The sequence below is a fragment of the Tamandua tetradactyla genome, chromosome X (assembly GCF_023851605.1).
Source record: "Tamandua tetradactyla isolate mTamTet1 chromosome X, mTamTet1.pri, whole genome shotgun sequence".
In the NCBI taxonomy this organism is placed as follows: domain Eukaryota; kingdom Metazoa; phylum Chordata; class Mammalia; order Pilosa; family Myrmecophagidae; genus Tamandua; species Tamandua tetradactyla.
Genome location: NC_135353.1, coordinates 69,308,607 through 69,321,250, shown reverse-complemented (window position 1 = coordinate 69,321,250; position 12,644 = coordinate 69,308,607).

The window sequence follows — 12,644 nt, the reverse complement described above, 5'->3', positions numbered from 1 at the left end:
ATGGCGAACATGGCGGTATCTGCTAGCTTTCTCTCCAGGCCTCTTGTTTCATGACGCTCCTCCAGGGGCGTTTTCCTTCTTCATCTCCAAAACTCCCTTACTGTGGGGGCTGTTGCAGTTTTCATGGCTCTGGTGCTGTCAAGCATTTTCCAGAGTGTTTCCTCTTTTAACGGATTCCAGTAAACGAATCAAGATCCACCTGGAATGGTGGAGTCACATCTCCCTCTAATCAAAGGTTAATAGCCACAATTGTGCGTGCCACATTTCCATGGAGATAATCTAATCAATTTTCCAACCTAGGGTACTGAATAGGGATTAAAAGAAACAGCTGCTTCCAGAAGATGGATCAGTATTAAAACATGGCTTTTCTAGGGTACATAATCCTTTCAAATCACAGGCACAATATCAGAAAAGGATGAAAAAGTGGCGTTCAAGTTGGTGAGGTTTATATTTCTATGTTTCTGGATTTTTTGTGTTTGTGTAACTTTCTATATGTGACTGGTGTCTTGTTGGTGTAATGCATATTTCCCATATGCAGATGGTGATACCAATTGGCAAACAAAAATTCTTTAAAGAGTTCTATCCAAATTGCTTAAGGATAAACTATATATATATATATATATATATATATATATATATATATATATGTATGTATTAGTAGTCCTGGAGTCCCAAAAAGAAGAATCGGAAGAATCCCCTGGGCACCCAGGTTCAAAGCCTTAGTACCGTAATTACTGTAAACAAACCTAAAAATTGGAAATAAACGACCCTCTGAAATCATGAAGGTGGCACAGAGCTGCCTTAGCAAAAGGCAAAGACTTTCCCAATTTTCCAGGTCACAGCTTTAGGCAAAATAATCTAATAATTGGAAACAATTAAAAGGGCAAAATACAACACCCAACCAGGACCATTCCAGCCAATCCTAAAGAACACCTAGGGCAATATAAAAGACTCCACAAGGGTTCCATGCACTAGAGTAACTTTCCAGAAACCTACAACCTCCATATGGGTCCCTAGTCCACATAAGTCCTGAAACGTAGCCCAGCCTCTCCAGAACATTAAATAGCATCATCTCCCTACCCCATATTAGTGACAGACCCCTCCAATATCAAAACTTTAGAATTGCCATAGCCCAACAACCCTAAAGAGAGGTATGGAAAGACCAAAGGTGATGGTGGAGTTATATATAGAAGATAGGATTTAACAAATGAGTATGAATGCCGAATCATTAAATTGATAGATATCTCTTCTCATCTCCAGTATTTTAGAGCAGTTAGAAATAAAAACCTAAAATTGTGAAATTGTAACCATGTCAAAGTCTGAAATATGTTCTACAACTAATTGTGGTGCTGTGCTTGGAAATGTATAGCTTTGTTTTGTATATATGTTATTTTTCACAAAAAAAGAAAGAAAATAGTCTATTGTGATGATGAAAAAAAAATTTAAGCCCTTTATTCTCCTGTATTCTGGAGCAGTTAGAAGGAATAATATGACAAACTCTGGGATCTATCTTGTAGCCACTTGCTGAAGAGTGCTTTGAAAACTACTGCTTTTTTATTTCTTTGCTTTGTATACATGTTATACTCTACAACAAAGAATGGTAAAAAGAAAAAAAAAACGGGCAAAAAACTCTCAACAACGCTAAGGCCTTCTTAGGAATCTTAAATACTACTACCCTCATTTAAAACTTTGAAAACCAGGCTTCATTCTTTCTATCTTACCTATCCTTGCCTCCAGTGCCTAATCAGCTAAGGCAGCTATGGGGTAAGGGTTGGTTGCAGAAAGATGGGGGAGGGTGGGCTTGGTTTAGAATTTTTTCTCCTGGGCCTGGAGATTTGAAATGGTAGGCGTAAAGGACATACTGTGGAATAGGCCAAGTTTGTTCTGAGAGAATTCCGCAATTAAATTTTTTTCCAATAATATTTTTGCAAGGATAACCATAGTAAACAAATCGTTATTAAAATATAAGTATCTTTGGGCTAAAGGTAATTGAATAAGATCTAATTGTCAAATATCAGTAAGTAAGAGGAAATGTCCTTCAGAGCTACCAGGGAGTTTTTCTGGATTTATGCTTGGGTCAAATTAAACAATTGTTATAAGATTTCCAGAGTTTGATGCTTTTGAGGTTGTTCATAATTTTAGATTAGGAAACTGTTCTAGTTTGCTAGCGGCCGGAATACAATATACCAGAAACGGAATGGCTTTTAAAAGGGGTGATTTAATGAGTTGCTAGTTTACAGTTCTAAGGCCAAGAAAATGTCCCAATTACAACAAGTCTATAGTAATGTCCAATCAAAGGCATCCAGGGAAAGATACCTTGGTTCAAGAAAGCCGATGAAGTTCAGGGTTTCTCTCTCAAGTGAGATGGCACATGGCAAGCACAGTCAGGGCTTCTCTCTCAGCTGGAAGGGCACATGGCAAATACGGCATCATCTGCTAACTTTCTGTCCCGGCCCCCCACTTCATGAAGCTCCCCGCGAGGCATCTTCCCTCCCCATCTCCAAAGGTCACTGGCAGGTGGACTCTCTGCTTCGTGGTGCTGCAGCATTCTCTGCCCTCTCTGAGTCTCTCATTCTCCAAAATGTTTCCTCTTCTATAGGACTCCAGCAAACCAATCAAGACCCACCCAAATGGGTGGAGACATGTCGTCCCCCAATCCGGTTCAACAACCACTCACGACCAAACCACACCATCGAGGGAGATGATCCAATCACAGCTTCAAACATACAGTATTGAATGGAGACCATTCTACCCTTATGAAATGGGACTTATACCAAAACACGGTTTTCTTAGGGGGCATACTTCCTTTCAAAGCAGCACATTCCACCCTCTGGCCCCTAAAAAGACATGTTTTACCCATATACAAAATATTTAATTTCATAACAATATCAGATATCCTTAAACCTTTCAGTAGCAATACAAACAAAGTATAAATTAGAGACAGTATAAAATCTCATCAAATCTGTTACAGGCATGGTCTGTCCTAAGGCAAAATTCTCTCCATTTGCTCTGGACCTTTGAAAACTCATAACAAGTTATTTGCTGCCAACATATAAAGGAGGAACATTCATAGGATACATATACACATTTCCATAGGGAGGAAGAAACACAGGGGTCACCGGACCCATACATTTTCGAAAACCTGCAGGGCAAAATTTATTAGATTTCAAAGTCAGAGAGTCATTTTTCCTCAGGGCTTCAGAAAGTGACAGTCCCACCCTTTCCAAATGCCTACGCCTGCCTCTCTCTGAATGCACCCTTGGGCGATATTGGGGAGACCACCTTTCTCTCGGCTCCACCCTCTCCAAGCATTGGGGTCGCACCCGGGCTCTCTGCCATCTCTGGGGCACACGCTCAACCCCTCCATGTGGTGGCAGCCAGGCTCTCCCCCAACCCCCAGAAATGTGCTTCACCCTCTCCAAGGCCTGAGGCGGCATGACTCTTCCACTGCAATGAGGTGGAAGGCCCATTCTCTGCCTTTGGGGCAAATTCACCCTCTCCATGGGCTTGGGTGGGTCCGCTCTCCTGGCCCGAGGTTTCTTGACTTCAGACCTCAGCCTCCACGGTTTTGCCTCTGAAGTTATTTTTCCTCCAATGTGTCCCTTCTCTGAACCCCTCAGTCCAGACTGGCAGCGGCTCTGTTTATACAGGTCCCACAGCACTCTCGTTGGCTTTCTATGCAGTAGCCTTGGATCATGCCTATCAGACATAAGGAGTTTCCACAAATCTTTCCTGGATAACTCCATGTCCAATCCTGACTTTCTCTGAAATGGCTGGCTGGTTTCCCATTTGGTTAAGACCTCATATGGGGCACTATTCTCTGGGGTCTCCTTTCCTGGAGGCCCGGAATTTTCCAGAACTTCAATCTCTGGTTTCTTTGTGTCTAAGAGTTCAGTTCTCAGCTTATCTCTTTCCTGTCGCATTTCACTATAAGCTGCAAGGAGAAACCAGACTGCACTTTCGATATTTAATTTGGAGATCTCTTCTGTTAAATGTCCAAGTTCATGGCTTTTAAAATCTGCCTTCCAGCCAAAAAGACACTAGTCAATTTTGCCAGATTATCTGCCATTTTAAAACAAGGATCGCCTTCCTTCCAGTTTGCAATAACATGTGCCTCATTTTTGTCTAAGGCCTCATCAGAGGTATCTTTAGAGTCCATATTTCTACCAACAGTCTCTTCAAAGCATTCTAGGCCTTCTCCATCAAGCTTCTCACAACTCTTCCAAAATCTTCCCTTTATCCATTTAAAAAGCTGTTCCAACATATTTGGTATTTGCAAACTGCAGCAGCACCACCCCACTCAACGGTACCAAAATCTGTTCTAGTTTGCTAGCTGCCAGAATGCAATATACCAGAAACTGAATGGCTTTTAAAAGGGGTGATTTAATGAGTTGCTAGTTTACAGTTCTAAGGCCAAGAAAATGTCCCAATTACAACAAGTCTATAGTAATGTTCAACCAAAGGCATCCAGGGAAAGATACCTTGGTTCAAGAAAGCCGATGAAGTTCAGGGTTTCTCTCTCAAGTGAGATGGCACATGATAAGCACAGTCAGGGCTTCTCTCTCAGCTGGAAGGGCACATGGCAAATACGGCATCATCTGCTAGCTTTCTCACCTGGCCCCCCACCTCATGAAGCTCCCCGGGAGGCATCTTCCCTCCCCATCTCCAAAGGTCACTGGCAGGTGGACTCTCTGCTTCGTGGTGCTGCAGCATTCTCTGCCCTCTCTGAGTCTCTCATTCTCCAAAATGTTTCCTCTTCTATAGGACTCCAGCAAACCAATCAAGACACACCCAAATGGGTGGAGACATGTCATCCCCCAATCCGGTTCAACAACCACTCCCGACCAAACCACACCATCCAGGGAGATGATCCAATCACAGCTTCAAACATACAGTATTGAATGGAGACCATTCTACCCTTATGAAATGGAACTTATACCAAAACATGGCTTTTCTTAGGGGGCATACTTCCTTTCAAACCAGCACAGAAACAAAGATTTTTTAAACCTCCAGTAGAAAAGGAAGCATTCTACTTACTAGATCAGTAAGAGGGTGAAAATGTAAGTTTGTGTTTGATGAAATTAATAGTTTGACAAACTAATTTTAAAATAATTATGTTTTCTAGGGAAGTTAAAGATAGTCTCAAAGATATTTTTGGAACTTAAGGTATGCATGTATGTAAAGTACACAGGATTGCTTTGTTAAAGAAAGGAGCATGGTTTTGTCCTCCAAAGTGTGGAGGAAGAAACTGGGTGAATATGGAAAGTTGTGGAAGATCGTGGAAGTGAATTTTGTTTACTGTCGTCAACGTTAACAAAATTCAATAAACTTGGCTAGGGAGTGTAGTTTTCTAAATGGCTAGGTTTTTTCTTTTGTTTTGTTTTTTGTCCTCCTTTTTATTTTTATTTTATTTATTTATTTTTATTAATTAAAAAAAGAAATTAACACAACATTTAGAAATCGATATAGGAAAACAACTAGCAAAACAACAGAAAAAGATATAGAATGATAATATAGAGAAAATAATAATAATAATAATAAAAAATAAAAATATGTATATAAAAAAGGAAAAAGAAAAAAAAAGACACATACAAACAAACAAACAAACAAACAAAAACTATAGCTCAGATGCAGCTTCATTCAGTGTTTTACCATAATTACATTACAATTAGGTAGTATTGTGCTGTCCATTTTTGAGTTTTTGTATCTAGTCCTGTTGCACCGTCTGTATCCCTTCAGCTCCAATTAACCATTATCTTACCCTGTTTCTAACTCCTGCTGGTGTCTGTCACCAATGACATATTCCAAGTTTATTCTCAAATGTCGGTTCACATCTGTGGGATCATACAGTATTTGTCCTTTAGTTTTTGGCTAGACTCACTCAGCATAATGTTCTCTAGGTCCATCCATGTTATTACATACTTCATAAGTTTATTCTGTCTTAAAGCTGCATAATATTCCATTGTATGTATATGCCACAGTTTGTTTAGCCACTCGTCTGTTGATGGACATTTTGGCTGTTTCCATCTCTTTGCAATTGTAAATAATGCTGCTATAAACATTGGTGTGCAAATGTCCGTTTGTGTCTTTGCCCTTAAGTCCTTTGAGTAGATTCCCAGCAATTGTATTGCTGGGTCGTTTGGCAATTCTATATTCAGCCTTCTGAGGAACCGCCAAACTGCTTTCCACAGTGGTTGCACCATTTGACATTCCCACCAACAGTGGATAAGTGTGCCTCTTTCTCCACATCCTCTCCAGTACTTGTCATTTTCTGTTTTGTTGATAATGGCCATTCTGGTGGGTGTGAGATGATATCTCATTGTGGTTTTGATTTGCATTTCTCTAATGGCCAGGGACATTGAGCATCTCTTCTTGAGCCTTTTGGCCTCTAAATGGCTAGTTTTAATGTGTAAGACAAAACCTGAAAATTTTTGAAAAATTTTGAAAATTTTCACTTGTGAAAGTGAATTCTTGTTGCCATAGCCAATGCTGACCAAAAATGTGATAGGCTTGTGTATAATATTTTGTAAGAGCTTTTTGTGTCCAACTATGTATTCACATAAAACTGGAGTTTAGTGTTCTCTCTGCTATGATAATGCAGATTTTTGGTCCCCTCTTAGTGAAATGTATAGTCCTTCAGAAGTATGGCTGCTGTAAGAGCTTACAATGTAGGCCCTAATTTCTTTGTAAGTATTTTCTAAATGAAGCTGTTTCCAGAGATTTAAACATTTGACAATTGACTTATATTGGGGTGTGTATTAGTTAGGGGTCTCTAGAGAAACCATGTGGTTTAATGTTCTCTCTACTAAGATAATGCAGATTTTTTGTCTCCTCTTAATGAAACCTAACTACCACACATATATTTAGCGATTGTATAAAATTCCTAAAGACTTGACAATGTTCTCACTTCCCATATTATATCTTAATATTGACATAGATCATGGAAACAATCAAATTTACTTTGTCAGTTATACTGCCTTGCTCTTTGCTTCACTAAAATACATGTCGTTAACAAAAGGGGATTTTAAAAGAGAAGCAAGGCAAGTGTACATTTTATATTCTACCTGTTAATTAACATAACCCTGGTATATGTGTAAAGGTGAGAAAGGACAAAACTTCTGCTATGGTTTGCGGTTGATGACCCTGTCACAGTCAGGTTCATGTGTCAACTTGGCCAAGTGGTGGTACATATTTGTCTGGTTGGGCAAGTGCTGGCCTGTCTGCTGCAATGAGGACATGTCATAGAATTAAATCATGATCACATCAGCTGCATCCACAGCTGATTCAATTTTAAACAGCCAAGGGGAGTGTCTTCTGCAATGAGTGATGCTTAATCTAATCACTGGAAGCCTTTTAAGAAGGATTCAGAAGAGACAGGCTCTTCTTCCTGCTTCAGCTGGCAAGCCTCTCCTGTGGAATTCGTCCACACCCTCCATCAGAATCGTTGGCTTCACAGTCGCCCTTTGGATTTTGGACTTTGCATTCCCACGGTTACATGAGACACTTTTATAAATTTTATATTTGCAAGTGTTTCCTGTTGATTTGGTTTCTCTAGAGAACCCTAACGATTACAGACTCCAATATAATTCAATTGTCAAATGTTTTTATCTCTGGAAATAGCTTCATTTAGAAAATACTTATAAGGAAATTAGGGCCTACATTGTAAGCTCTTACAGCAGTCATACTTCTGTTACTTCTAAATTCCGAGATGCTGTGTGCTATTTGTATAACCTGGTAGCTCCCTGGAACTTTGGTTATCTGTGTGATGCCTGAGACTCAGAATCAGAGATCTCAAGCTCTAGAAGTACTGAAGATGCAACAGTACTCCATACACCAGTGTTAAAGAAGCTGAACTAGATTAGACTTCAATTAGGGGCATTAATGAGGTTGATCTGATTAGGACTAAAGTAAATCAAAATACAGGCTAAAAATGATATTTTCTGTATTTTAAAACTTTAATTTGTTTTGTGACACCAAATGAAGAGAGATTCATTTTATCGAAAATCTAAATTTTCTTCTGCACACTATTTAATTTGATCTGTCTAGTCAGTTTATTTGAAGAGCCTAATTCAGTTTTATGTGGCATGGAAACTAGGGAATGAGATTTTAGTATTCTGTACAAGCTGATATAATACCCTGTTATATTTCAGAGTGTTTGGGGCATAAAATGAAAAAGTATTTGCAAGATCCCTGAGGCACTGGGGAAAGGAAACATGGAACTATCAAACTTCCCCACCTGGGGAATTCAAGCAATAGGGGTTCCTAATTTACTCTAAAATATATGAGCCCATACTAGGCATTATACCTAATATGACATGATGCCTAAGAGTTCTCCCTGAAATTTTCCATGTTGTTCAAATATGGTCTCTCTCTCTCTAAGGTTAATGCTGCAAATAAACTCATCACCTTTCTCCCTATGTGGAACATGACTTTCAGTGGTAACGTTCCCTGACACTGTGGAATTAGCAATGGATTCATGGTTTAAGGGGGAAAAAGAAAGAAAGTTTCAGTGCTAAGAAACCTCAAATAGAGTTGGAAGATCATTCTGAAGGTTAATATTATGTAAGTGTCAGCCAGATATTCTTGAAAACCATAAGAAACACCCCTGGTTCTATCTAAAATCTATAAAAGGTTAGTTCTCAAATGTAACCTAGTTATATATCACCTCCTTCTCTTCCTTTTATTTAAACCTATAGTTTTCAATTTACTTATTAAGTTTATTTTGTAGAGACTTAAAGCCTCCAGATTGTTCCTAAACCAATTAAGCCCTTAAACCAGAGGTACCAGTCTCTCCAAGAATGACAACCAGTTTCATTCCTCTACCTCATAATGTCAATGTCCCTTTTCAGCTTGAAATTACAACAGTCACCCAGATATCCCTCAAGATTAAGGGATAAACAAAAATAAAAGGGAGGAATTGTAACTGATAAATTAAGAATTAACAAATGATTATGTTTACGGAATCATTATATAGGTGTTTTTCTTTCTCTATTGTAGAACAGAGAGAATTTAATACTTGAAATGACTAAAACTCATCTAGTCTCAGCCCTGTTTATACTGTTGTAATGGCTATTCTAGCCTAGTCTCACCCTTGTTTATACTTAACTACTGAATTGATTCTTCTAGCCTAGTCTCAGCCTTGTTTACAGTTACTATTGGAATGGTTTTTATAGCCTTTTCTCAACCTGTGTACACTTATTATTGTAATGTAACAACTCCATCTCCCTTGTTTGAATCCATAAAAACCCCAAACTCCTCAGATTCGGGGAGACAAATTTTTTGGGCAGATGGGCCATCTGATATCCTGCTGTGCCCATAGCATTAAACTCTCTCTCTTTGAAACTCCAGTATCATAAATTGGCTATTTTGGGTATTGGGAAGAGAACTCACCACATTTGTTCAGTATCAGGAACTTTTAATTAGGTTATTTCAATTGAGATGGGACCCACCTCATTCAAGGAGGTTCTTACTGCTCTCACTGGAGTTTTTTATAAGAGGATAACACACATACAGAAGCTAAGAGATGAAATTAAGAGAAGTGCACAGAAAAAGCCCCCTGGAGAAGCTAAGAAACGATCCACAGAAAGCAGAGAGGAAACCACTGAAGTCAGAAGCTGAAATCGATGAAATATGGACGAGAAGGACCAGCAGATGCTGGCCATGTACCTGCCCATGTGACAGAGGTTTCACAGATGATGACAGCCTGTCTTCAGAGTCCAGGTATCTTCTGTCGATGCCTTGAGTTGAACATTTTCACAGCCTAAGAACTGTAAATTGTAAATAAATAAATCCCCATTGTAAAAGCCAACCCATTTCTTGTATATTGGATTCTGGCAGCTTTAGCAAACCAAACACTGTAGTACAGATTTACTAGAAAAATTAAGAGAAGGTTAAAAAATACTTTGTCTGTCTCAATCAAGTGCCACACAAAAGAAATATGAAATGTTATTTTTTAAATGTGGGACATATTTTATAGAGAAATATTTAATATTCTTTTATAGAAATTGCTCTCGTTTGTGAGCTACCAGAGTGCAATATTTTAGAAATGGAATTGCTTTTCAAATGGGGAATTTAATACGTTATACTAGTTTACAGTTCTAAGGTCAAGAAAATGTCCCGAAGCAAGTCTATAAAAATGTCCAAATTACGGCACCAACAAGAGGTTACCTTCAATCAAGAAAGGCCGATTAAGTTCAGGGTTTCTCTCTCAATTGAAAAGGCACATGGTGAATCTAGTGACATCTGCTGGCTTTCTCTCCAGGCTTCTTGTTTCATGAAACTCCCCAAGGATGTTTTCTTTCTTAAACTCCAAAGGTCTCTAGCTACGTAGGCTTTGGTAGTTCTCATATCTCATCATTCTCAAAAGGGACTGTCTTTCCAAAATGTTTCCTCTTTAAAGGATTCCAGTAAACTAATCAAGGCCCACCTGGAATGGGTGGAGTCACATTCTAATGAAGTTTCCACCCAGCAATAAGGAATGAGGATTAAAGGACATGGCTTTTCTGGGGTCCATTACAGATTCAGACCAATACATTCCACCCTTTGGTCCCCCAAAAGACACGCTCTTTCCAAGTGCAAAATACATTCATTCCATAACATTATCAGAAATCCTTAAAACACTTTAGTAACAATACAAATGCACTACAAAGTCAAGAACAGTACAAAATCTCATCAAAGTCTGTTACAGGCATGGTCTGTTACAAGGAAAAATTCTCCTCTGGCTCTGGACCTGTAAAACACAGGAAAATTATTTGCTGCCACCATACAAAGGAGGAACAGTCATAGGATACATATATCTGTTTCCATAGGTAGAAATGGGAAGGAACGCAGGGGTCTCCAGACCCAAGCAGTTTCAAAAACCTGCAGGGCAAACTCCACTAGATTTCAAAGTCTGAGAGTCATTTATCTTTGGGGCTTTAGAAGGCAAAAGTCCCACCCTTTCTAAGGGCCTATGCAGTTGTCCATCTCTCTCCAAATGCAACCTTCGTGGACACTGGGGAGACCGCCTCTTTTACCGCTCTGCTCTCTCCAAGTATCAGGGTTGTACCTTGTCTCTCTGCCATCTCTGGGACATACACTCAACCCCTCCATATGGTGGCAGCTAGTCTCTCCCCAATCCCCGAGGAATGTGCGCCACCGTCTCCAAGGCCTGAGGCAGCATCACTCTTCCATTGCAACAAAGTGGAAGGCCCATCCTCTGCCTTTGGAGCAAACTCACCCTCTCCATATGCTTGGGTGGGTCTGCTCTCCTGGCTCGAGGTTTCTTAACTTTAGACTTTAGCTTCCATAGCTCCACCTCGGAAGTTATTTTTCCTCCAATCGGTACCTTTTCTGTCCTTCTCAGTCCAGACTGGCAGTGGTTCTGTTTATACAAATCCCACAACACTCTTGTTGACTTTCTATGTAGTAAGGTCAGATTGCGCCCATCAGACATAAGGAGTTTCCACAAATCCTTCGTGGATAATTCTATCTCCAATCCTGGTTTTCTCTGAAATTTTGGCTGACTGATTCCACATTTGGTCATATGGTCACATGAGGCACCATTCTCTATGATCTCCCATCCTGGAAGCCCCAATTTTTCCAGAACATCAATTTCTAGTTTCTTTGTACCCAAGAGTTCCGTTTTCAGCCTATTTCTCTCCTGTTGCATTTCATTATAAGCTGTGAGGAGAAACCAGGCTGCACTTTCCACATTTAATTTGTAAATCTCTTCTGCCAAATATCCAAGTTCATGGCTTTTAAAATCTGCCTTCCAGCCAAAGCCACCAGTCAATTTTGCCAGGTTATCTGCCATTTTAAAACAAGGATCACCTTCCTTCCAGTTTGCAGTAACACATGCCTCATTTCTGTCTAGAGCATTGTCAGAGGTATTCCTAGAGTCCACAGTTCTACCAACATCTCAAAGCATTCTAGGCCTTCTCTATCAAGCGCCTCACAACTCATCCAAAATCTTCCCCTTATCCATTTAAAAAGCCGTGCTAATGTGTTTGGTATTTGCAAACCCACAAGATTGGATCAGGATTAAAACGTGGCTTTCCTGGCGTACACAATACTTTCAAACTGGCACACTCCCTCTCCCCTTCCTTGTAGTGCTCTTTCTCCGACCCTCCCTTCTCTCCAGGGCAGTGCCTGGTGGTAGATAGTGTGTTTGGGCATGTCTGCTGGCACTCAGTGTTTTATGTAAGTGGGTAGCCCTGGCATTTTGTCTGACCAAGGGATCACTCACAGTACCTTCTTACACCTCTTGGGTCCCTGTTCTGGCCTGCCTCAGCTTCCCTCTCAGTGAATTCTAGCCCCTTAATTTTTTTTCTTTAAATAGTTTTATTGAGAAATCTTTACACACATACAGTCCATCCATAGTATACAATCAGCGATTCACAATATCTTCACATAGTTGTGTTTTCATCACCATGATAATTTTTAGAACATTTGCATCACTCCAGAAAAAGAAATTTTAAAAAACTCACATATCCCATATCCCTTACCACTCCCTCACATTGACCACCAGTTTCCAAAACTACCCATTTTTTTACCCCTTATCATCCTAATAGTTGTTTTTATCCTTACTCTCTACTCATCTTTCCACACCCTAGATAAAAGGAGCATCACACACAAGGTTTCCACAATCACATGGTCACCTTGTA